We start from the raw sequence: 23,827 nt of genomic DNA on the forward strand, positions 1-23,827 counted from the left end.
ACAAAATTAATTTAAGTAGAGTTATTATTGCTTCATTTTGATGATTTATATATTTGTTGTAGTATATTAACATTATCCAAAGATTACCAAAGCACATTAGGTATGGTTCAACATATTTGAAGAGCTTTCAAGTAGTACCACCTTTCCAATGCCCCTTATATGTTCCAACTAGTATGCATTGATGGCTACAATGTCTTAGATACAATTAAATATTGCATAGATGTACACTTCGTTTTTAGCATTATTTAAAAGTCTTTTGAGAGAGAGCTACCTTTTAGGTAAGTCCATAAATGTGTGGACCCTAAATTCTTGTAGGTATCTTTCTATCATAATTATAGGCCCCCTTGAGCACCATTGTTCTCACACATATCAATAATGTAACTTTCCCAATAATTGAAGCTATCTTTGTACATGTGGAAAGTGGCCATATACTCTTCAATGCAAGTTGTTGATGGAAGCAACATTCATTTTCAAATTTATTTTGATCTAACCTCTTTTTCCATGATCTCATGGTGTGCTTTGACAATTTAATGAGTATGAGATTGACCACATTGTTTGTATAGATATTTTTACATCTTGGATCACCTCTTTTTGATTGCTTTGTAGGCGGTCCCCACATCTCTTTGGGGGTAGTCCTCCCTTCTTGGCTCTCTCTCTCTCTAGTCTCAACTTGATTTTTTTGGCACTTGGTTAAATAAAACATTATTTCGTTTGACTATATACGGGGGAACTATTATCGCCCTAATTTCACTCTTCTATGATGTTCGAGTGAGCATATCTAGAAGCATAACAAGTCATAAATTGTACAAACATAGTTCGTAGGATATACAATCTCTTTGGGGGTAGTCCTCACTTCTTGGCTCTCTTTCTCTCTCTAGTCTCAACTTGATTTTTTTGGCACTTGGTTAAATAAAACATTATTTCGTTTGACTATATATGATGCTCCTAACCTAATTGATTAGGGGGGAACTATTATCACCCTAATTTCACTCTATGATGTTTGAGTGAGCATATCTAGAAGCATAACAAGTCATAAATTGTACAAACATAGTTCGTAGGATATACAGACACTTTTTGAGCTATTAAAGTAGGTCTATCCATCATAGCACACTTCCCATGAGTTGTGAAGACATGCCTTTAGTATCTGCATGCCTTGCACAAAGAAAAATGAGGCTAAAAATAATGTGACCTTGTATAAATAAAAGAAAAATCTCCCCTCCCCCTCATAACACATAAATTCGCGAGGATAAGGGTTGTGTGGTAGGAATGAGGTGTGCTTTCTCTAATAATTCACATAAGTATCACATTCACATTGAATTAACACCAAAATCCATCAAATATCCATTCCATTGGAAGTTATCAATTGGATAGGATTCAAGTGGATGTTCTCAACCTATACATATAGGCTCCATACCATCAGATTATCTTATGCATTCCTAGTTATGATACTAGATCCATTCAACAATAGATCAAGAACACCTTGCTACTTGTCTCTCCTACTTTAGCATTAGACTTATTGATAATTGAGAGTTAACCCCTCACATTGGCCATCAATAGGGGGGTTATTTTTGGTTGCATCAATCTAACGAGAAATTGAATAGTTAGGAGGGCCAAAGGGCCCTCCCATGAAGGGATTGACGCATACTAGATATAATCTAATTTTTCTAAGTGACTATTTGCAAGTTTAATTTCCATTCCATTGGTTATCTCTTGGAAAATTATTGTTTACCCTAGTTTTGCTTCTTAAATGGTGAATTATGTACCTTATTTATGTCAATTCACTATTTTGATTAAGTGATATTAACACATTTATTGTTCTTTCCTAACGCTTTTGTCAAGTATTTCTGTTCACAACTAAATAAAACTAACTAATAATGTGTTGTAGCATCTCTATGATAAAAGGTCTAACTCCGCTAGGTTTTATGAGTATCATTTTCCTCTTTAAATGAGACTAGAGGACCCCTAGATATTAGAGGAGCACATTCAAGTCCTTAGTAGATATTCCCATCATAATGGTTTGAATTCTAAACTTAGTGGCGTACTCCCATACAATATTCACATGCTTATGTTAAGAGTAGAACCAATGGATCCATTGGTCCTCTTCATACCAAATAGGAAAGAAGTTGGACTTAATGAGCCTTTTAAACACTTCCCACTTAGTTATTAGGGGATCACTCTCCAACAATGATTTTCCACCAAGTTTGGCATTGCTCTCTAACTCTAACAAGGAAATAGTAGTTTTTTCTCTTCTCTTGTGTTATGAGGAATCAAAATGGGCTTTTCACTATTGCAACCATTGATTTGGCTTAACATCATGAATCTCATCTTGATAGGGACTGATGTCCAATTTTGCTTCCACTTGAAAAAAGATTGGGAAGAGATGATGCTAGAACTTGGTCCCTTTTTCCCTAAATCCATTTCAATTTCCTTTCTAGTTCCTATTCATCTTTGATTTCTATTTTCTTTTCTAGATTTCTCAAATGATTCAATTTTCAAGTTAGAGCTACTAGACCACTTGAAAGGTGCAAACTTTCTCTCTAGCACTACCATTAACATTATAATGTTGTAAGAAATGTCATGACATGCTTCTAGCTTTTGAAATATCTCATTTGATTAATTCCTTGGATTGTTAATGCACTCATTGAATCATTGTGGGTAAGGTTTGGGACTTCTTTCCTTGAGCTAATTTTTGGATCCTACAATTTCCCACAAAAAGCATCGAAAGAGAACTATTGGGATACCAAAATCCTTTATAAATTTCCTTGGATGTTCCACTTAAATAGTTCCTTGAAATAAATCTTACATGTTTGAGCAAACTCTTAGGTATGCAATTATTTACTTAAGATTAAGATGTAATATTACCAAAATATTATATCAAATACTAAATAAGCCAAGAATAAAATAAAAGAAGCTAAACAAGTGATCACATCATTTGTACAATGAACTCAAGATGTATCCTAGGAAACTTAAAATGTGATCACCTATCTAGAAGGTGAGGACTATCCCTTGTACTTTTCTTCTCAAATATGAAATGGAAATACAAAAATAATGTGAACTTACTATGAAGTTTCCATTAACACTAAGATGCATGGTTGTGTTGATGTGGGAAAACTGAGCTTCAACTAAGAAGGGTACTCGCTATAATGTTCTAATTAGACCTCACATCATTTTGGATAAAAGACCCATTCAAATTTTGTTCCAATAGCTACCATTGAAAGTGAGAGTGCCGTGGTGTGAATATGCAACATGCAATACACAAAATGAACCTAAGATGAGTACCGAAAGCAAACTATTTTAACCTATCTTAGCTAGGGCCAAAGTAATCAAGGAAATAGATAATGAAACTACAAACCCTTACTTTCACTTTAGAAACAATTAACAACTCGCAAAAGAATAATTTGTCAAAAGAAAGATATAAACTTATAGTGATGAAGGTGACACAAAAACCATTGGAAAAATATTCACAACAAGTATATCGCATTGCACCAAAATTACTGCTCGAAACTAGCCCCAAGTGGTGCTTCTCATTAAAATTTTAGAAATAGTTCCATAAGTAAAAAAAATTAAGAACTTGTTCAACTGAGAACTCTTAGGTATATATAGCCAAGGAATTGCAGTTGTTTTTTGGGACTCGTTGACTTCCCATCGACAAGTACAACCTTGGAATCCCATAGTTTTGTCATTTTTTAAAAGTATAAATTTTATATTACGACCTAAAGAAAAATATTACACTCGGCCTTAAACCTTATTTTTAAAATGTGCAATCCACACTTCATGACAAAGCTATTATCACTACTCTCCTAAAAAGATTTTTTTTTCTAAAGTGACTTTGTATGTGGCTACATCTTGGGACAAGGGCACAATTTTTTCATATGTATGACCATGAAAGTGTAGGTTTTAACCCCATACAGAAATTACTTACATACGAATTCTAAAAACAGAAGATAAACAATGGCAAGAGCATAAAACATAAAACATATGTACACAGATTTTCCCCTAGATCCCAATACCAGAACTACCAAATTAATTTTTCATTATATTCCTTTCAATGTTACAATACATATATATACATGTCAAAGCATCCATAAACCCCAACCCATTAACCCTTGATTAGAACATAACCATAGTTCCCTTGACCGGATCTACAAAATGCCATTGGTAAAAAAACCATCATGCCCAAAACCATGTGTGAAAACCATGCACAAAACCATAGGTAGGTTCGCCCACCTAATATAGGGTCCAATTTTTTTTCCTCGGGGCGCTGCCTTGGACCCCATAGACAGGCTACCACTCCCCTTGTGACCCCCCTATTGTGCCCAGTGCAATGAACAAGGGGGCTATCACCCCCTCGCGCGTGGGGCTAGTCGTGGAAAGAATATAATAAACACCAAACATAAATAAATAATGAAATGCTATCCTTAGATGGGACGACTATATGCCCCTTCAAGATTGATTTGGTGACTCGAGGAGCCATTCCCATGGAGATCACTTTGGAATGTAGATATGCTCCTAGTTATGTTAGGACTTGTCACATTAGTTTTGGTTGCCCTGAATATCCAATACTATATAGCTTGCATCTTTCAATAAGCTTCTCTACAACTATGTGGAGACATGTGTAAATATCTATAAAATCATATATGTTAGTTTCTAGTTTTTTTCCCACTTTCTGGGAGTTGGTGAGAGTTGCATAGTTCATTTGATTTTACTTTTCTACCATTCTTAGGAGATTTATAGGTGCATTTATGTTCTCCTCTACCCGCATTTTTATATTATCCATGCATCCATGAATTCCTTGCAACTCAACATTCTTGGTTTTCACCATGTCTAATAATGGCAATAACTGACTAGAGAGTTCTTGGAATTCGTTCAAGTTAGTGCATAATTATCTTAGAGTGATTCCTAGATACTCCCATATTTCATTAGCATAGGTTGTGAATTTTATGATTCTTGTTTCTTCTACTTTCTAATGCTTCACTTCTTCTTATACATCTTTGATATTAGCTTTATATTCTTCTATTTATGTGGTTAGGTCTCTAATGTTTTGTTCAAAGTCCTGTGTGAATGCTACTCTCACTGAGGCCAAAGAAATAGGATCTCTCCTAGTGTCCATGATAAATGGTGTTTCTATGGTTACTTCGAGTGCTAGAAAAGTTAGAATGGAAGTCTCTTGCAAGATGGCTTCAATTTTCTTACTTTGCATTTATAAAAAGTGAAGCAGTCAAGGCTGGCCACTTTTTCATATTGAGGGCGTGAACTCACCCAATTATACCTCTCCCAAAGAAAAAAGGATTCGAGTTAAAGTGGAGCTAGAAGTATATTTATGTGGCCCAATGTCCAAAGGATAAATGTCCAAAGCTTCCTCCTAAGCCTTCTCTTCTTTCTCTATATTTATTCTTCATCTCACTTCGATTTCTCCACATCTTTTTTGATCCTCATTTGTTTATTCACTTATTTCTTTCTTTTTATTTTTCCTTTTATAGCTGCTACAAAACCTTCCTTTATTTCTCCCAAGTTACTTGAACCTAGAGGAATTGAGGGGCCCGCCTTCTAGAGTCAACCTAGAGATTTGTCTCCCAAACCCTAGTTAGAATCTGTAAGTGTGGTCATCCTTTTGATAACTTGAGATAGAGAAGGCTTTTGAACCTAATTGAGCTATGATGACCAATTTAGCAGTGAGGAGGAGCTCTAGCTCTAATCCTATGGTAGACAAATACCTCACTACATTAAGGTAACTCTTAGAGAGAGGTTATGTCTTGAGTTTGCTTGCAATTTTGAGTCTTTCTATGTTAGTGTAGCACTCCCTTGAACTTGCTGCTAACATTATAGTGCCTAGTAGACCCTTTAGCCAGTGCTATCATCTCACACTTGGTCTTGCATTTTTAGTGTCGAGCCTCCAAACTTAGTGTATCTCTCTCTTGGAATTTATTAAGCCTACTCCATAACACTCCTCTAACACTATGAGCAATGCTATAGGATTATAATTTTGTATTCAAGCCAAATCCCCTCCTCTTTAATCCTCCTTGCTACATCATTGAGCATCCAAACTGCGCCATAGAACCCAAATGACCCTTAGTGGAGCACTGTGGTTACTTTTTTCTCTCTCATGAACTCATCATTAGCCTTTTGTGCTTCCTTATAATGCATCACTAATCCTCTAAGGGGCACTGTAGTGCACCATGAGCCTTAGTGGAACAGTACAATGCTATTGGAAGGTTCAAGCAAGTATTAAAAAGTTAATTTTAATATTTTTTTTCTTGCTTTCAAGGTCTTGTCTTGAGCTTTCTCAAGGCACTTAAGTTAACACCATGTAAATTTTTCAATTTAATTAAGCAATTACTCAAATAATCAATGCAAAATCTATTGAGAAACCATTTAAAATGGCTCATATCACTCTCCCTTATCAAACACCATCTAGCCATATTATTCTTGTTTTCCCTAAATTTACTCAATGGAAAAGGGATTGTTGTCTTGTAGATCCTGCCTCACAGTAAATAAATGGTGGATATAATAAACGATAAAATACCCTAGATCTAATGCAAACTACTCCTTTCATACAATTGAAAAGACAAATATAGTGGCACACCTTCTTACCCTTGCATGTTGATGTAGGCTAAGGATCCAATCCAGCACTTGAATGTCCCACTCCTACTCAGAGATCCCTCTCTAGCTCCTTGGTCCTATCACCTATGCACAATTAAAAACATACAAGGACAATTTCTTTGCCTCCAAGAAGGGAAAATTAGTATGCAAAATACCTAATCACAATAAAAACATTATGATCTCATGAAAACATATCATATAGAGAGGAAATCATATTGATATTCCATATAAATGAAGAATACAATAATAAATTATACCTTTGGTGATGGGTACTCTGATTCGATTCCTTGACCTTCTTCCTTCCTTTACTTACTCATAGACTAGGGTCATATATGAAGCATGGAAGGACTTTCTAGTGGAAATATTCTAGCATAACAAGGTATTCTAATCACTTTCTCCTCCCTTCCACCCATGAAAGAGTCTCATCATATAGGCCATTCCTATATTTGGGAGGATGCATCTAAACACTTAGGGATGAGAGAAGTTAGAAACTCCCTCAATTATAGACCTCAAGCAAAATCATGACATCCTAGGTCAAAGTGATCATCTTGGGAAGGCTCAATTATAGAAAATTATGGATCCATCACTCCTCGTAAGAAGACATACTTTGTAGTTTCATGGATGTGTGACACAATGCACATTAGCATGGAGCAATGTTATAAATGATGATAGAAGTATGGGAGTGATGGGTTTTATAGACAAGAAAAAGTGAGGGCGGAAAGGAATGCATCCAAGGCATAAATTAAGGTTCCTCTCACTGCAATGGAGTGGAAATATAGTTATAACAGATGCCCCCTAATTAATGAGGTTAGAAGAGAAAGTGATGGTTGAAATGAATTAAAATAGTTATAAAAATGCAAGGAAAGAGTTGAGAATCAAGGAGCCAGATTGGAGAAACCTCGACAACCAATTCTCAATCATAGATAGATCATCCCTAAGGAGGGCATACCCATGCTTGACATAAAAAATAATTGAACATGGTCACCAAAACTATGCATTACAGATCCATGGCATGAAATGCTAACAAATGGCCATGAAAAAATACATAATGGATACATGTAATAAATCAAAAGATCATAGCCACCAACAAATACAATGTAGATCTATGTCAAAGTACACATCAATTGGACTATGGAAACAAAGAAGAGAAGTTCCCTAAAGTAGCCCTCAAAGGACATGATATGGTACAAACTCCAAAGAAACTTGAGAGGGGTGCCATATAACAAAGAGAGGTGCACAAACCCAAGGTATTCTACTCAATCCTAATGGTATGATTCTACAAAATGCAAATAAATGAGTAGATGCCGAGCATGGTGGAAACAATCTAATTGCTAATCATTGGGGTATATCATTAACAGATGTGAGGGGACCCAACAATGTTGCAAATGGACCCCAAGGTACCTAGCACAAACCACTGAGTGTAAATAAATGAGGTGATGTCAAACACTTATGGAATCAACTGATCAGGAGTTAATAAAGTAAACCCACTATTGATTACGAGGAAGCCTGCCATTGAGAATTGTAAGATCAAAGGTACTATTGATTCTATATTTATCTCCTGGATAATGAGGTGAGGTTGGAAGGAGAAGATCCATCAAATGAGTCGGCCTTAATGTATTCTCCATCAATCTACATAGAATAAACTGAGAGATGATGTAACTAGATGAATCCACCAAATACAACTAACAGAAAGTGTTGAAAATTCAGCAAGAAAATCTAGTTTTGACTATGCCTTGGTCAAACTAGATTAAAATTTGAATTTCGATTTCAACAAAATACTTGAAGTTAGTTAACTGAGGTGACATGGCTCTTGTCACTTAGTTAACTCAATAAATTCGAGTTGGGGAAGCTTGAGTTCAGTTATACATGACTGATTGCTAATTTGTAGCAATTTATTTTAGTTAATTTGAGTTATTGTCAGTTTAACTAGTTCTAAGTGTCAAAAGAACTAGTGGAGGACAAGTTGTGGAAGTGGAACTTCAATCAGACTTAGTGATCAACTATTTAATTGATCAATCAACCTAAAATAATTGTTGCATGGAGAGAATTCAGGTCACTCGATTGAGATGGATTCCAAGGCAATGTACTATCAGTTGTAGCATATTCCCATGTGTACAAGTGGGGCATGCAGTCAGAGATTGAACTAAGGCTATTGCAATTCCTTGGTGTGAAATTCCTAAAAAATAGGGGCAATTTCCCATGGGAACAACACAAGGAAATAGGATCTTGGGAAGGCTTGAAATTGGATAAGTGTTGGCCAGGTTCAACCAATTAGGAAGAGGGATAGACTATACACTTACAGGGTGTGCCCAGGCTTGAGAAAGAATTATATTTCTTCTCTATTATTTGATTAATGCAATATAGATAGTAAGGGGTTTTGAGTAGTTGCTTTCCCCTAGATAAATATTTGTGCATGTGTGATGTTTCCTTTTGCATGTCTATGATTCTTGTTTTATATGGTGAATTAACTTCCAAAGAATAGTAGAGTAGTTTCAAGTCTTGTGATTTAGTAAATTTCATGAGCAAGATTAAATCTACACACTAATTCCTACATCGTATCAGAGTGGGAATCAATGTAGAACAAAGATTTCGAAGTTGTCATTGCAGGGGGTTTGAAGTTGAAGATCAGGTTATAGGTTTTATTCAAGACTGAGACTATAGCTTTCAATGGACTATGGATTGAGTATTCCCTTGAGGGAAGCTCGAATTATGTTGCATGGAAGGATCACATGGAGGTAGTACTGGAGGATAATGGGTTGAAGGAATTCATTGATAATGATATTTTGAAACCAACAACATCTGATGCAAGGGATCTAACAGAATGAAATAAGTGTGTTTCTAAGGTGAAGAGGATCATATTGGAGGGAGTATGATACCATATTGTCTCTAATCTCCATGGGAAAGAGATTTCGTATGCAATATGGAAAGCACTGACAGATTTGTTCCATAATAGTAGTGACCAAAGGAAATTGGCACTCAAGAACAAGCTTCGAAATATCAATATGCATAGTAATAAGACCATCCCATAGTATCAAAGTAGGTTCACACAGTGTCGTGATGAACTTGGTTAAGTTGGTGTTACTATAGAAGAGGATTATTTGGTGAGGCTAGCCCTTCTAGGCCTTCCCAAGAGCTGGAACAACTATCAAGATTCGGTGAAAGGGAGGGAGCAACTACAAAATTGGAAATTCTTGTGGTCCAATTTGGTACAGGAGAAGATAAGGCAGAACACCAGAGACGAGACCTCATCCAAGGGTGAGGATGAGGAGAAATGTGTCTTGGATGGAAAGACAAAGAAAGGGAAAGGGAAGAAATACCAATCCAAAGCAGAATCTAGTCAAGGGGGAAAGAATAAATACTTGTCTAAAATCAAGTGCGTTCAATGTCATGAACTGAAACACTATGCCACGAAGTGTCCACACAAGAAAGCAGGAAATGAGCCCTTGGGAGGAGCGACAGGTGAAGATTTGGCTTCACAATTTGAGTTGGAATTCACCCTCATGGCATGCATGGAAAACAAAGTGATGGCTAGTGTGTGGTATCTGGATAGTGGTGCCTCATTCCACATGATGGGGAACAAATAATTTTTCAGTGACTTGGAGGAGAAGGATATCCAGATGCAAATCAATATGGGAGATTATGGAAGGTATAATGTGACCAATATTGGTACAGTTACTTTTCAAAGGGAGTTTGGTTCCCCTCTCAGGTTCAAGGATGTGATGTTCGTACAGTGTCTGAAGAAGAATATAGTTTCCGTAGCTATGTTGGAAGACCGTCACTACGATGTGATATTACAAAAAGGAAAGGATTTCCTGAGACACATCGTCACGGGACAAGTGAAGAAGATTGGGGTTCGAGTGAAGAACCTCTACAAATTAGACGTGGAAGACTGTGCAACATTGAGCACAAAAGGAGAGATGCTGCAGATCTGAGATTTCGACGAATTATGGGATATAAGACTTGGCCATTTTCATCTTGGTGCTTTGAAGATTATGCAACAGATTTACACAGGCCTCCCCAAAGGAGCACTAGAATAGCGAGATACATGCAAAGGGTGTACGTTGTGGAATTACAAAAAATCCACCTTCAATGATCGGGACAGCAAGGCGCATGCAGTCCTTGAAAGGATCCATTCTAATGTCTGTGGACCTTTCTTGACAACCTCCACTTCCAAGCATAGGTATTATGTTATATTTGTAGATTATTTCTCACGGAAGTGATGGATATACTTCATGCAAAAGAAATACTATACATTCTCCAAATTTGTTGAATTTAAAGCACTTGTTGAGAAGGAAACTGGCAAGAAAGTGAAGGCTCTCAGGAGCGATAAAAGATGTCAGTGCATGTAGAATGAGTTTAAAAATTTATGTGCAAAGGAAGTTATTCAATGAGAGTTGACAACACCCTATAACCCACAACAAAATGGAGTGGCTGAGAGGAAAAACATAAGTATTGTTGGAGCAGCAAGGGCGATGTTCCATGACCAAGGCCTACCACTACACTTTTGGGCTGAAGCATGCAACACAATGGTCCATTTGTAGAACATGAGTCCTCACAAGATTCTTGGCATGAGTACGCCGTAGGGATCTTTTTCAGGGAAGAAAACAGATGTGTCACACTTTAGGATCTTTGGATCATCGGTTTACTGTCAAGTTTCCAAGGAAGCAAAGAGAAAGATAGATCCAAAAATAAAGTAGGGCATATTTGTGGGGTACACAAATACACCTCACATTAAGAGGTCGGTGATCGGTGTGGATGACCGTCTCCTTCCCCAGAATGTAATGCTTAGTCTGCACAATGGAATACATCTCTTTATCATAGGTGGGGTACTTTTGAATTGTATCGGAAAATGTCTCACTATGATAGGCCATTGGATGCCCGTGCTAGGTGGGGACTACACCAATAGCATAGTCTGAGGCATCTGTATCGATTTCAAATGGTTGTTGCAGGTCTAGTAGTGTGAGTATCGGTGCATAGCAAAGGTGGTGCTTCAACTCAACGAATGCCTTCTGTTGGGACTCAGACCAAGAAAACTTTACTTTCTCCCAACCCTTAGTAATCTGTCTCAAAGGCCAAGTGATATGGGAGATTCTAAACAAGAACCTCTGATAAAAAATTACAAGCCCCAAAAAGTTGCAAAGCTCCGTTAGAGTGGTCGGGGCTGGTCAATCCTGAATGACTTGGATCTTAGTCAAATTCACATGCATGCCACACTCATCTATGATGTAACCCAGATATTGTACCTAACACATGCCAAAGGTAAATTTCTCTAAGTTGGCACATAGTTTGTGTTGTTGAAGCATTTGAAGGACCTACCGAATGTGTTGCAAGTGTTCTTCCCAACTCTTACTGAAGATGAGGATGTCTTCCAAATAAAAAACCACGAAGGAGTTGGTGAAGGGCCACAAGATGTCACTCATTAGCTTCATAAAAGTAGTAGGGGCATTTGTTAAACCAAAGGGCATAAGCAACTATTCAAAAATGCATTCCTTGGATATGAAGGTGGTATTCCATAAATCTGTGGGCTCTATTGGAACCTAGTGATAGCCAGACTTCAGATTGATCTTGCTAAAATAATTGCCCCCCTTGAGTTGGTCCAGAAGGTCATCAATCCGTGGGATTGGAAACCTATTCCTTACAATGATTTTGTTTGGTGTCTGATAATCAATTTAAAGCCTCCAGGTCCCATCCTTCTTTTGTACAATTACAATCGAACTCCCACAAGGCGAGGAACTTGGTCGTATGTGCCCTTTTTGAAGCAACTCCTAGATTTTCCACTTGATCTCTTCATTTTCCAAAATGAAGCAGTGATATATCATCCCTTTGGGTAGAGGTGCTCTAGGGGCCAGATCAATTGAATGCTTGACTTGACAGTGCAAGGGTACCCCTGTGGGTGAGGAGAAGATGTCTTTGTATTCTTCCACGACTATATCCACCTGCTTCTGCTGCATGGAGGAACCCCTCCTGGGTTTTATCACAAAATCAGCTCTTGATAGGCTGCTGATTAGGTAGACCTTGTGTAACTCTTTCAAACCAACTTTTGGCTGAGGCTTAGCCTCCTCAACCTGAGAGGGCTCTCTCACTAGGTTAAAGATTTTGATAAAGATTAGATGGCTAACTCTATGAAACAAGAGAAAAACATGAATGGTTGAACATGATCAGTAAACATCCATTGGGCTATGGAGTCAAAGTGTGTTTCAGTACAACAGCAAGATCAATTTCACATGGAAGTCAGGGCATAGAGGGTTTTAACATAAAAGAAAAACAGAGATATAATATAGAGAACACAGCCTACAAACACATGAAGGAAGTTAGAGCATCATCAATGAAATCTAAGTAACATGTGTTTATATCACTGCAAGTAAGTATATGAAGGAAGCCATGAGGAAAATCAAACATTAAAACCCTTGCTGAATCCTGAGTAGTGAAAGCAACTCTTTGTATAAACCTGAAAACATACAGTCACATACAATAACACAATGTGCTTGTTTCTTTGAAAATTGCCCACCCAAGCGCATTACATCTCTTGTCATATATAGATTTCATTACAAGCTTGGATTCCTTCCTCCATCATGAGGGGAATTTGAATTTTCCATCAGTGACACCTATTCTAACCATAAAACATACCTTTAAATGCATTTGACAGCTAACTAGCAGTCCTAGAGACCTAATACAACTAGGAGTGTAACTCCTTATTATGACTAAACCACCTCAAATAAACATTAAATGCATTCTTTGACAACTGCAACCTCATGAAATCGAATTTGATGAAGCCTCCCACGTTGTCACCTGACTGCTGATGACAAACCCTAGAAATTAGGGAACATGTTTCCCTGTTTTTAGGTTTAGGATCCTTGAAAGTTGGCACGTGGGACAGAGCCTTTATCTCCTCATCCATGACACATTTTTCGAAACTGAAGGAGGTTTTTGTATTCCATGATGTCTAGAACAAAAACCTCTCTTGGTTTTTTAAAAAACTTCTCCAGCTGTCCAGAATCTGTCCTTGAAAAACACGTGTAAAACAGGAAAAATCCGTTTTCTGAAATTAGGGTCTCAATGAAAGCTTAGTATCTCCCAACTGAAAACACTTATGAAGAAAGTGAGATAGGTTATTGTAGTTGGAGAGTTTATGAAGAGAAAACTCCCTCATAATTCCAAAATAAGTTTTCCTGTAACCAGAAACTGATCTTGAAAAAGACTGCTAAAACCAGAAGACAAAACTGCACCTACAGCAGTTTCGTAGTGCAAGTTTAACCATAAATTTCTCCCACCTCAGAACGAATTTGAAGAAACTGAAAGAGGTTTTTGTAGTTCAGTATGTCAGGAAACCTTCTAGAAGTTGACTAGTAAAAACAGTTTTTTCTGCTGAAACAGGCTGCTTCAGGGGTTTCGTAGCGCGCTACGAAAACTCCTAGTTCAGTGATTTCGTAGCGCAAAACTAGTTTTTTACACTGTCTGCGCTACGAAAACATGGATTCATAGCAAGTTTCAATTTTTTTTCAAAATGGCTAAACACATGACTTTCAAAACATGATATGAGATCCATAAAGTGTAAAACAAGGTTGTTGAGCTTTATTTGATGATGGAAATAAGACTCTAACCTTATGACTTATACTCTTAAAACCATAAAAGCGACTTAACCACCATCTAACATTATGACTTAGGAACAAATGTAAAATGAAAACCTTGACACAAGCTTGACACATGGAAATAATTTGTGATGTGGGACCAGTGATGGGCAAGAACAGAGTGTTGACCCTATTTGACCATACCAACAAGACTCTTTTCTAGATCTTAGACACTAAAGCAACCATGGAGAGACTAGACCAAGGCTAACACCAATCCTTTGGAATAGAACTGATGCTTCAAATTTATAAATCATTTCTTAAGTGATAACACCGGGGGCCATGGATGTGGCTAAAATATTCCCCTTACTTTGAGAGCAAATCAGAAAGAAAACAAATTTACTAGTCTGGGAGATGATCTTACTACATTTTTTGGCAAAGATCAAAGCGATTGCGGTAGGCGGGGCTACCTCTGGTATCGTGTATAACTTATTACCCAAATAAATAATAACGAAGCTAGCTCTAGACTCATATACAACATGTTGCTTCCACAAGTATGGTTGTCCTAATAATACATCACAAACTTCAAGAGGAGAAACATCACACAGTACCTCATATGTGAAGGGCTTGATGCTGTAGGGAAGGCAACATTATTGGTTGACGCAGAGATCTCTTCCTTGGTGAAGCCACCAGATGGTGTATGGTTGTGGATGTGATGTAATCGGTAGGCCCAACCGCTTCACAACCTCTGCTGAAATGAGGTTCTTTTGGCTTCCACTGTCGACAATGAATTGTAGTAGAGAACACTTCACCCACATCTATGAGTGGAATAGGCGTCCCCCCTCCTCTGGATCTTTAGGCTTAATCTTCTGGATCTTGGTGGTAACCATAGTGGCACTGGGTTTTGTGTCAATGATATTCTTCCCTTTTTCATTCCCCTTGTCGGGTTCTGACTCAGAGTCAAAACATGCGTCTGATTCAGAAGCCTTCAGCTCGGCCACCAATGACTGCTTGGCTCGACACTCACTTGTGTTGTGAGTGGAGCTCTTATGGAACTCACACCACTTTCCTGTGTCCTTATTTGTCTTTGTGGTGTTATTCTTTTCTTGTGGCTTTGTCGGGTTATCCTGGGTCACCCCACGTTGGCTCTATCCTTTGCTTTGTGGTTTTGGGGCACCTTTCCCTCGCTTTAGATTCACAGATCCAAAGTCCCACTTTTTCTGTTTAAATTTCTGCTTAACCTTGACAGTGTATGGGTATGTCGTGCCGAGCGAGGAGATGTCTAGGAACTCCATCTCGTCATGGATGTACCTATGTAGATAGTCGCGGTACTTGAGTACCAAATTCCACTCATAATCCTTGATACCCAACTTCGTGCGAAGGGTATGAAAGAATTGGTAAACTCCGACACGTCTTGGTCCCTTCCCTATCGCAACGTGGTCCACTTTCTGTATTTATCCTCATATCTCCCAATAGGGTAGTACTGCTCCTTAATGGCATCCTGGAATGAATTCTAAGTGGGTGCGGCTTAAAATAGTGAGGGTGTACTTTCGTCCTTCTTCTCACAGTAGGTTTCCCACCAGTCCTTGACGTGGAAGGTAGCTTTGAGAAGTGAAAAAGTAATATTTTCCTCGCTAGAAAAATCTTGAACAAAAAAATATCCTTCTAGCAAATTTAACCATTTATGTACGATGTCCACATCTATCTGACCTTCAAATATGGGGATGTCAAAGCTAACTTTTACCTTAAAGGGTGTGGCACTTCTAGAGTAGTTGCTGGAAGGAAATGCGTTGCCTTTGGGTAGCCGTCGAAGGATCTGGGCAAAGTTTTCCATCATCGCGTTCCTCTACCGCTCGAGGGCTTCTTCGAGCAAGATTTTGAAAGGATATACTGCCTCCTCATCTTTCTTCTCTTTCACCATGGGAAGTCATGGGGATTTGCGAGGTTGGTCTTACAAAGGTTCGACGAGTTCAATCCCTAACTCCTTATGTCCTGACCTCATTGGGGACATGCAAAGAAAAACAAAGAAAGAGAAGTGGTGGGGGTCCAAGTGGAATAGGTGGGTGGCCACCAACATCCACCTAGATCATGGTGGCATAGACCAGATCAAGCCACCTTCTAATATTTAATTTGTGAGATGTTATTGGAGGTGGTGGGTAAAGGATGGTGCTCACCCCCCTATCACATGGAAGAGATAATCCTGATTGCTTAAACACATGATAGAGAATGTTGAGGAGAGGGATATGATCACAACTAAAGAGAACAGGCTCTCTAGTTTGTTGGTTGGTTTTTCTGGTATGTGAACTCTCTCTCACTGGGTTGGCACTCACTACTAATTTTTGGAGCATGAGTAAGTCATTGGGAATTGGAATTTGAATGTAAAGTGGTGTCTAAGTTTGTCTTCAAAACCCTATACATGAGTTAAATCCTTGTGAACCTTGGTTAATACCTGTTAATTATGTGAGGCCACTAGACTGTGTAGTCTAAGCTAGTGTGGTCAATGGGAGGCTTAGTGGATGACTAAATCACTGTGGTTGCCATCATATAGCTAATAAACCACCTGGACAAGGAATTCTAGGTCACTATGGTGCTTTCTTAGTAGCTGATAAACCACTTGGATAGTGGATTGCAGACTCTTGTGGTGCTTGCTATGGAAAGACGACTAATAAACCACATAGACATTGGATTCCAACTCTTGATACTGAACATTAACCCATCTAAACCATGGGTGAATACCTATGAATGAACTTGAAGGTAGGGTGGGTCGCTATGGTACTTATTGCTAAGAAACAACTGATAAACCACCTTAGTTCTTACTATACATATAGTTGATAAACCACCTTAGTGATTTCTATTAGATGGAAGTTCATAAACCACTTGGAGAGTGGAATCCATACTCCAAGTGTTAAACCAAACCTTTGGTGTGAATTCTTTGAGCAAGCATCTCCTTAGACATTGGATATGGCATAAGGGTGGTCAGATAGAAGAAAGTTATGATGTAGTTGGCCCATAGTTGGGTGGAGAGTGTAAGTCTCTCCTTTCTAACCAATTTGAGACACACAGATGCGTTTATTACATTTATATGTTTGAATAATTAACTATGATGTTCAATGCTTTACTTCTGACTGCTATGAGATCTAGTATGTTTATGAATGTTAATGAATGTCTGGACTATGTTGTCCAATATTAAGTTCATGATTGATATGAGAAATTGTGTGTTTATGTGTGGTGAATTGATGTTCACAAATATTTGAACAAGTTTGATCAAATCACAAGGGAAGCGATGGTAGTTTGTTAAACATTTTGTTGAATTGATGAAATGAACACCATTTATGAAATAACACATTTTCTTTATAAAATTCGTTCAATGGTGCACAAGAGATTAATTAATAATCATATTAATTAGAAAATTTAATGAAATTTTAATCAATGTTTAATCAAAGTTTAATCCATGTTTTAAATCTATCATCCCGATGGAAACAATACAGAGAAACAAGGCACCCAGGGGAAATGGTGCCATGAACATGATCTTGGGGGATAGCAATCTTGATGAAAATGGTAGTAGGGAACTGATCATAGGGAGATGTAGTACTAGCCTAGGGAGATGCAGTCATGGGGTATGTAACCCTAGTTAATAGGATAGTGGGGAAGTGACCTCAATGAATGTGGCATCATGGAGGTCATCTAGGGGAACATGGTACCAAGGGAGGTAGTCTCGGGGAATATCAACTCGGGGGAAGGTCATACCAAAAATGCAATACTAGGGAACTAAAAGGATGTGCTAATATTGATATGATGTGGGTGCCACATAGGGTCGTCAGTTCTTTGAACAAGTTTAGGCAGAGAGGCATCAAGGAAAAAAGGGTTCAACTTGACATGATGTGTACCAGATGGAGCCCACTAAGAAGTGGTCATCAGACAATCAATACTTGAAAGAGTTAAGAAAATATACAATATTCCCTGTGTCGATAGTCTAATACTGTCCTTCGGACATCGACCATTGGCCCTTAGCTAAACAATTAACACATTAATATACTAATTAACCTAATTTTCAATGACATGGGTTGCATGTGGACCCCACATGGTGGTGGCATGGAACCACATGGACTAGGAGTGGCTATGTGGGTGCTACGTGGAGATCCATTGATGACATGGCCTCTTTAATGGACTAACTTTATAAGGGGCAAAACTTTCAACTAGAGACTTGGATTTAGGTAAAAATTTATATCATCGAAAATATCTCGACGCGCTGAACATAATGGTAGCGGTAGTTTCAAAAATTGAAGAATTTAAGAAAAGTGGTTTTTGTAAGCCCATCTCCATATCAGACCTTGGATATCAGGTCAAAATGAGTAACATTCCCACATCCTAATATGGCATAAGGGGGTGGGAGGTGTTATAGGGGGCTTCTCTATCATTTTCAAGTCACTGGAACCTTGACAGAGGTCTTAAAACCTTTGTATGAGTGAATCTAGGTTATAATGACGGCTCTAAGAATTACAAACAAACCTTGGCGCGATTAGGGTTTATCCCTATAAGACTTTGAATGGGATTTATGGTGGTGGATCCATAAAAAACTCAGTGTGATCATTTCTGGTGGTGGCTCCAAAAATAAACTCCGACTTGGCTTGGCATATAGGGCCTCTCCATTGATGGTGGCTCCTCTACAAAGAAAAATGATGGCAACTTTATGAGTTTGGTGTATATTATAATTTTTTTGGTTTTTGTTTTTACTGCCTTATACTGTAGCTACTCCTTCTCTTAATAGTGAGATTGATCTACAACTCTCTCTTGGGTGTCTTAATGCAACAGGGGTTAGAGAAATACCAACACAAAGGTTCTTCCCTATATAACTCAATGAGGGCGGCTTACAACTTTGGCGGCCTCACTCAGGGTTCTCCTCTCATGGAAATTCTTTGTTAATGATTACAACACAAATGATGGCCCCTATAAAAAGAATTGATGGCAACTACCGCATCTTAACCATGTGCCGGGCATATTTACGGATCAACTCCAGACAAACATAAAAACTCCAATACAAAAAAAGATATTCAACACAACATCCCTTTTTGGGGGCTCTCTTTAGCTTGATGGATCAAGCAACGATTTTGATACCATGTCGTAATTTAAGAGGAAGAGAAAAATCACAACAAAACACAGGGTTACCCTGATTGAAAAACCAATGGAGCTTCGCAATCCTTCTCACATTAAGAGACCACTTTTCCACACCACACCAAAACTGGTTACATAGAGAATATAAAAAAACTACTTGTTTAACTCAATCTAACACCTTGTTTGTTATCGTCTAACTCATCATTACAATCTAATACTCATGTATTGAATGCACTACAATACTAAAACTATTGACTAAATAAACTACCTAATAGCTGGAATCTAACATGTTTGAATTTTATTGTTGTTTGAAATGTTAGAATCCTCCCAAAGTCTTATTTAAAAGTGTCTTCAATATTTTTTTTATTATATATAAGTTCATCCCGAAGTTAACTCATAAAAAAATCTAAAATTGAATGCTCCTCTTTAAAATACATTATAGTTAATGGGTTGGTCCAAGCTATTTGAAAACTTCTTAAAATGATTTAACATAATTTATAAAATATTTGAAACTATATAAATAGTGACTACACATCATTGCATCAAATCATTGATTAGTTTGACAATAAGAATGAACATGATCGAATATATATAATTAATATTATTTGGTCAAACATATTTTATGATCAAACACTATTATAAACATAACATGTAGTTTTCTCTATTTTAATGATTTTTTCCCTTAACTCAATATTCCTCTCTTCTGATGGGGTTTTCCCCTTAACAGCCTCATTATTTCTCTCTTTTGATGGTTTTCCCCTTAACAACCTCACTATGAGATTTTTGATGATAATAATGATTGTATATTTTAATTATTTTACCCTGATACCCAAGATAAAAAATTATTGCCAGTGCCAAGTGTAGTCTTCCAACTAAATGATTTGCACGAGCCACCAAGGATTGGGCATTGGACGTTGTGTTATGGTGTGATCTATGCCTTTGAATGCACCTTGGATTAATTCGGAGTTCAGCAATCAAGTATGCCCCCTCCTTTTCACTCATCGTTTGTCCCCTCCTTTTCACTCATCGTTCCTGCTTGCATTGGATTCATGAGCGAGTTGGCTATTATTGTCCTGGTTAAAGTTTACAACTAGTTCCCCATCACTCGATTAGAAAGTTAACCAACACCCAGTTATAGCCTGTCAATCTTGCCATACGCATGTATCCTAAAGTCATTTTCAAGGAGATGGAGAATGGGAGAAATAAAGAGAATGAGAATGGGAGAAATGAAGAGAATGAAGGGATTAACTTTCTAATCTCTGTTTTAGTAGAGTGCCCCCATTAACTGTCAATTGTAGGAGTTATTAGGTTGATTATCACTTGTATCTCTCGGCGTTAGTGGAAGGGCCAACCAACACTATTAGCAACCAAATAAGTGAAGTAATTCTAGGGTTGTTTACTATTAATTCCCATAAAGTCAAGAGCACATACCACTCATGAGACTTTGGCTAAGGAAAATGGAAATAAATAAAAGCAATAGAAAAGATGGAAACCAAGTAACGACAAATTATGTCCAGAGAAATTTTGACCAGAGAGAGTCTAAATAAAGATGATAATAATAAAGGAAAAAAAAACAAAGAAAAAATAAAGAGACCTTTTGTCTAGTATTTTTGTGAATTTTTATTTTAGTTTTATTTACGTATAAAAGTGTTAGGGGAAAAGATGAAAGATGGAACTTGCCATAAAGAAATGAATTCTTAGTCTTACATGCAAAATCCATAATGTCAGGGAAAACATGTAGGGAATGCTAGTTCCTACAATGCTACTAGGTGTAATTGGAAGGCATACCAAGATTCATAAGTATTGGTTACTAATTTGAGAACATGCCAAAGTTTCAAATCAACAGTGTATTGAAGTCAAAAACCGCAAACGCTTACGCACATCAAGGGTTGGAGGTGAAGTTTCAATCGAAGTTTCAGGCATGGGTTTTTGATTTGACAAAGGATCATGACAATCAGAGATAACAAGGTTCAAGAGTAGTCATCATAAACTAGATTTGTTATCCCTTCAATATCCCGAGAGTCATCACCATTTATGTAATGATTTTGAAGCTAAAATGTTGGGTTGGAGAATATGGAAAATACTTTGAACTCATTTTCATCATCAAGAGAGATGGACCAAAGCTATCAATCTCAAGTTCCTTTTACTTATTTTGACAAACAAATGATGAGTAAAAGCTTTTTCAAAGTCATAAGCTTGGCCAAAATTTTAGAGAAAGAAACTCACCATCCATATCAAGACTCCCCTTTTCATTAATGATATAATCATGAAATACCTCATCATCAAGAAAAGTAATGGCTTAAGTAATAGTTCCTTTGCCTTCATGCATAATTTGCTGGTCATCATGATAGGGGTACAAGTGCGATGATCAAGTTTGATGAGGAATCTATAGTGATCCTCATAATCAATCTGCTCAGTAGGATCCATGACAAAGTGTAAAACTTAGCAAGAATATAATGCACATAAAGATAAAAAATTAAAAAATAAAAATAAAACGAGGAAAAATGTGCTTAGTGGAGTTACTAGATTATGTTGACGCATAAAAGGTAATCACATAATTGACATATTGAACCTTTTGTGAGGCGAAGTTAGAGAGAGGTGGGAATGATCAACAAAGCTTACAACCCTTGAAATGAATCAAGTTTATGATGGAGAGTCATGCAACTTAATCCTTTAGCTTTGTTTGTGAGTGAGACAAGTCTACAATGAAGAGTCATGCAACTCTGGTAAGAAACTATGAAAATGAATAAAGACAATGATGAATGTTCATGCTATCTAATCATCTCATGATCAATGGAAATCATCTATCATGCATCAAAGAATGTGTGTTAAGTGGTATGAATATACATGTGTCATTTTGCATGTATTAAATCATCAAACCTCACATAATATAAATGTATTTACCCTTCTTTGTGCCTTTGTGTACAATATGAGATAAGCAAGATGGAATGTAACAAAAATACACCATTTGAAACTCAACTTCTATACATGTGATTCTGGAGTTTCACTTCACAACTTATGAATGGAAAAGTTTCCCTAAAAGATGAAAGTAAGCTATCTTAATTTAGAAAACAACTAAACAAATCAATATAAAATTCACTTATACTATCTTCCAAATTGTGAACGAAATTCATTAATTTAAATAGAAACAACAATAAATTGCATATCGTGATATTTAATCTTAATTAATAAAAGTTGAAGCATTGAAATAACTCCTCTTTAATTTTAACCACATGAAACCTGATGCACGAATTAGATCATCCATATCCCATACTAGACGAGGTTATGTCATATTTGCATTGTGTAAAATGTGACAAAATGTATCAACAAATACTCAATACTCAAAGAACATGATATACTAAAATGACTTTCTCTTTCTCTGATTTCAAGCCTATTTCATTATGTTTACAAGATGGCATCTAAATCCCTTGCTAACATAATTAAGAATATTTTATCACCTCACATCTCTTTGGAGAAGTTTGGTTTCTTGTCTAATAGGCGGATCCAAGATGCCATTGCAATTGCACAAGAGTGCATTCATTCGATTAAGACGAAGAAACTAAACACATGTCTCATAAAGTTTGACCTGCAAAGGGCTTTTGACTATGTGGATTGGGAATTCCTCACACTAATTTTATATAAGATTGGCTTCAAGCATAGACATGTTCAATGGATTTTGGCCTGCATATCATTTGCGTCTATGGTTGTCCTCATTAATGGTGCGCCTTCCCAATTCTTCAAAACTCATCGAGGCCTCAGACAAGGATGTGCACTATCGCCTCTTTTGTTTATATTAGTAATGGAAGCACTTAGTAGAGGTATCAAGAATAAAGCTGATGCAAGGGCCATCGTGGGATGCAAACTCGCTAGAGGTTGTAACATAACCCACCTAATGTTTGTGGATGATGTATTGTGCGCTGGAGAAGCCAAACTCTCTGTGTGGGTAACTTTTCATAAGATTTTTGGAGACTTCAACAAAGCTTCTGGCCTCATAATTAACCAAGAAAAAACAGAGTTGATTTCTGACTCAGTTGATTCCTCGGTGATGACTGAAGTTGCTGATATGTTTGGAGTCAAAATCATACACGTCTGGGGGTTTCAAATATCTTGGTTGCAGATTAAAGCCTAACAAGTATTCCATTTTGGACTGGGATTAGCTTATTTCTAAATTCAACAAAAAATTGTCTAGCTAGGACAAGAGATGGCTCTCCTTGGGTGGAAGAGTGATAATGATTAAGGCTGTCCTGATAAGCATTTCTGTTTATTGGATGCACCTCTTCCATATTCCTCAAGCTATCATCAACAAAATTGACTCCATCATTGCCAAGTTTCTTTGGTCTGGAGTGGGTGCTGCGTGGAAGTATCATCTAACGGGCATGTAGAATATTGCGAGGTTTGTCATGAAAGGTGGATGGGGTATCATTGATTCCTGCAGTTTTAATTTGGCTCTACTGGTGGCAAGCATATGGAGGCTTTTCTTCGTGAAGGGGCCTTGGCAAAAGATCATGTTCGGGAAATATATCAAGCAGACAAGATTGGAGAAGTGGATT

This window comes from Pinus tabuliformis, chromosome 2_2, assembly GCF_031772625.1.
Source record: "Pinus tabuliformis cultivar Carrire ecotype Pingquan chromosome 2_2, CPIR1, whole genome shotgun sequence".
Classification (NCBI taxonomy): Eukaryota; Viridiplantae; Streptophyta; class Pinopsida; order Pinales; family Pinaceae; genus Pinus; species Pinus tabuliformis.